The sequence below is a fragment of the Parambassis ranga genome, chromosome 21 (genome assembly GCF_900634625.1).
Source record: "Parambassis ranga chromosome 21, fParRan2.1, whole genome shotgun sequence".
Classification (NCBI taxonomy): Eukaryota; Metazoa; Chordata; class Actinopteri; family Ambassidae; genus Parambassis; species Parambassis ranga.
Genome location: NC_041041.1, coordinates 11345910 through 11349900, shown reverse-complemented (window position 1 = coordinate 11349900; position 3991 = coordinate 11345910).

Genomic DNA, 3991 nt, shown 5'->3' with positions numbered 1-3991 from the left:
GCAAACGTAACCACCTTGTAGATATATGTGACTGTTACATATGCTATAACTTTCTATCTTTAATAAGTTAAATCATTTATCTGGACTGCCTAATTGTATAAATTGCGTGGTTTCCCCCAAATTCCCCAGCTCCACAAACAGTTAAATAGTTTAGCGTGTCCGTATTGTGTAAAAGCATTTTGAATGGATACTGTAACGTGCTACATTTTGATACCAGACAGCTTGAAGAAACTACAGAAAGAAACATGTCTTTTTCCAGTGTTCGTCTTAAAGGGACACCCCCCAAATCAAATGTTGACATATTTCCTGTGGCCTGCAGTGCGGTTTATCTATCAAAGAAGCTAAATGCACACTAGCTTCTGTACACTGCAGGCCACAGGAAGTTCTCCCTAAATTAACAGAAAAAAATAATTTGGGACTGGATATTTTTTCCCCATGTGTCAAAAATGTGGATGAGCCTTTTTGTCAATTTCCCACATCTCTTAACAACATAATAACATCTAAGTACATTTTGTCAATGTTGATTGTGCAATAAATTGAACTAAAAACATCCCTGTTATGGGTTTTTTTCTTGTAGTGCATGCACACACAGCATTGTTCTGTGTCATAAATCATCTCTAATTCAGCTCCTCAGTCTTTATTTATACTGTCACAGATGGTGCGAGGAAGGTCAATGAGTGCCTGTGAGCAGGGTTTTTGTTTGCTCTACCTGCACCACACAGGGCTCAAGGTAATCCAGCACAGCAAAGTTTAACAGAGCCTGTCTTTAGCTTCCTGAGAAGCTTTTTTCTTTCCTCCACACACACAGGCTCATTTGGGAGTCATCTTCACCCACACATCCGCCCACGTACTGCCGACTGACGTCACCACCACCACCTATCAACAGCAATAGAGCTCAGCCTTGAATAACAAAATGCACCGCAGCTCTTACACTGTAGTTTAATATTGAGTATTGTGTGAATGAATACATTAGATAAAGACAAAATATGAGGCTTTAAATGTTAAACATGATTTCTGATTAATGCTTTTCAGATTTGTCTCACACTCTTGATTTTTAATTATTATAATTAGTATATTACCGTCTTTCCATCCTCATTGATCTGATGTGGGGGTCGTTCTTTTTTTTTACTACAGATTATAAATGTCTCAATGAAATGTGCTTATATCTGCAGTATTTCATTGAGATAAAATTAGTGTGTAATATTACTTCTGTCCACATGAGGTCAGCACTGCACTGCAAGAGCTCCTGTATGTCTGATAGTCACAGTAGCACTGGTGGATTGTTGTTTTGTAATATGTTAAAGAAAGGGGAGAGTTAACTGTACAGCTGGGGTTACACTCCTTATCTGAGAATAAATCGGTGTGCAGTAACTTAGAAAAAATATCGATGCAAGCTTTCCTCTGTTGTTGGTTAATTTTATTGTGAACTGTCTCTTTAAAACAAGTCAGTGCACTCAATGCCAATAAAGGGACATGCAGGTAAAGCCCTTTTATTACATGGTAAGATAATCACAAGGATGCTCATTAGTCAAAGGATAACATTAGTTGTTTGGTTGGCCTTGATGTGTATACATCCACGTTCATGTGTTTTTTCCTTGTAGAGGCTTTTGTATTGGTGTGTTTTCATTGAGATGTGAGCCAAATTTGAGGAATTTTCCTCCATTACTTATAAATTTGTATGTCCTTCTTCACACTTAGGATTATTATCCACCCCTGTTGGTGCAGACACATCCATATTTATAGACTTAATGATTTAAAGAGAGATTTTGAGTAAATGGTTGTGTCAAAATTGTTTCAAGTATGAACTGTTTTTAAGATATAAATACTCACAATACAGATACCTAATGTTTGTCTGGAGGGGAACTAGTTAACCACAGTGGAGTTTTATAAACCAGAGCACACTTAGCAGCATATTTTTATTTAAACTCTGAACAGAAACATTGCACATTTGCCTTTTCATGCCTTAGGTTTCTTTCAGTTTCAGCCTGTCGACAATACATCCAGAGTCCAAAACTGGGAGAGGGAAGAAGAAACACAAGAAGCACGTTACATTGCAAAAAAGACGAGTAGAAGTTGGCCACGTCTGGGGACCTAATAGAAAAATAGAACAGCAATATTCATACATAATTCACATAACATGATGCAATAGAATTTAAGTCATGCATTTCTGATGAGATAAAGTGTTTACTGATGAAAAATACGAGGTATTTGTTGGCTCACCTGTTTGCTACATCCTTAGCAAGTGGTTGAATTTAATACTGCATAAAACATGCGATCAAAACAAAACAAAAATTCTATTTGACTTCAATTGAGCTCTTCAACTAAAATACAGTAGAGCACACAGATCCATGCCACACAATGTGCACAGTTAACTCCAATGAACAAAGCTACAACACATTTCATAAGGCATAACCCCACCCAAAAATAATACTTATAATAATAATAGTTATAATTATCGTAATATCAAAATAAAAGCTTGTGACTACATGGGCACTTCAGTACTGCAAGTTTCTGTGTCTCAGTCTTTAGATTATAAAAGCTGTAGAACAGTTTGTGAGCTTTAAGAAAGGCCAGAAATTACATTAAAGCAAAAGTTTGACATTTTAGGAAATACACATAAAAGGACCAATGTGTAGGATGTAGTGGCTTTTAGTTGTGAGGTCGCAGATCACAAACACCTGAGAATTTTTCGAGCTTGTGGGAGAACCTACAGTGCTAACGCTTGGCATCTGACACAGCACCCAGCTGTCACTCAAAACTGTCACCCCTTTAGTTTATGCTTAAATTCAAAGCAATTTAAATGAGTTGTGAGCTACCTTAAAATTCACCATGAAGAGGTTCTTCTTACGTTGTGCAAAATGTTAGTTAAAACAGCATTATGAATGCCGCGTTCAATTTCTGGTACTGGTTCCACATAAATCCTACACACTGCCCCTTTCTCTACTGTCTCCTGGAAGGTTAGATAAAAGGATGGATCTCATACCAGCTGTAGCTACAGTCAGCGTAGGCGGAAGCAGTAAGACACCGGTGACCTGGCTCTGTCCAAAGGTAACAAAACCCAGCCCCTCATCATCAGGAGCTTTTGCTGTTCTGCTCTTTGTCGTGTGTCTTTCAGTCACTATTTACTAAAACTACTTAGAACTCCAGCTCCATCTACAATATGGCTTTCTCAGCTGAACGTGTTAAGAGTTCCTTGAAGATGTTTTGTTGCTTCATCACTTCTGAAGAACTGATGAAGCTGCTGCAAAGGAACTCTAACAAGTCCAGCTGGCCTGCTACAATATCTTGAATGAAAATAAGCAGGATTACTGAGAATCTTCATCAACATACTTAATTGGAAATCTCTACACTTCTTGTTAAAAATCAAACAGGTGCAACCTTTGACGCACACTCTGTGTAAGACATTGAGCCACTTGGTTGTAGCCTAGAAACAGCTAAACACAGTGAACATCTGCACAACACATGACAACAAAGTAAAAACATCTTCGTCAGAAAACTGGTTGACCCACTTTTGCTACCTTTGGATGGAGCCAGGCTAACTTCTTCCCTCTTCTTTTGTCTTTATGCTAAGCTGCTAACTGTAGCCATGATACTCTTTTTATTCAACTCTCCTTCCACAAGAGGAAAACTTCCTAAAAATGTCCTGCTTTTGATATGAAAGTTTTAGGTTACAGCTGTCAGTGTTAAAACAGAAGGTGAGAGGACTTTCCTGCAGGTATAAGCCAGAACAACTTTATCAAGGCACGTAGTGTGTGTGTGTGCGTGTGAGAGAGCGACCCTGCATTTATAAAACTGGGCAAAATATATTTGTATATAATGTTAATGTTTTGTGGCTAACATGGGGTCTAGACATAACTTCAGTCATTGGTTTTACAAATTATGGCAAAAAAATACAGCATGATTCAACATGGATTTCCATACTATCTAAAAACCTCAGCGAGGAGGCCATGCATCTTTCATCAGGATCTTAAAACAAGGCACAGGAAGGGAG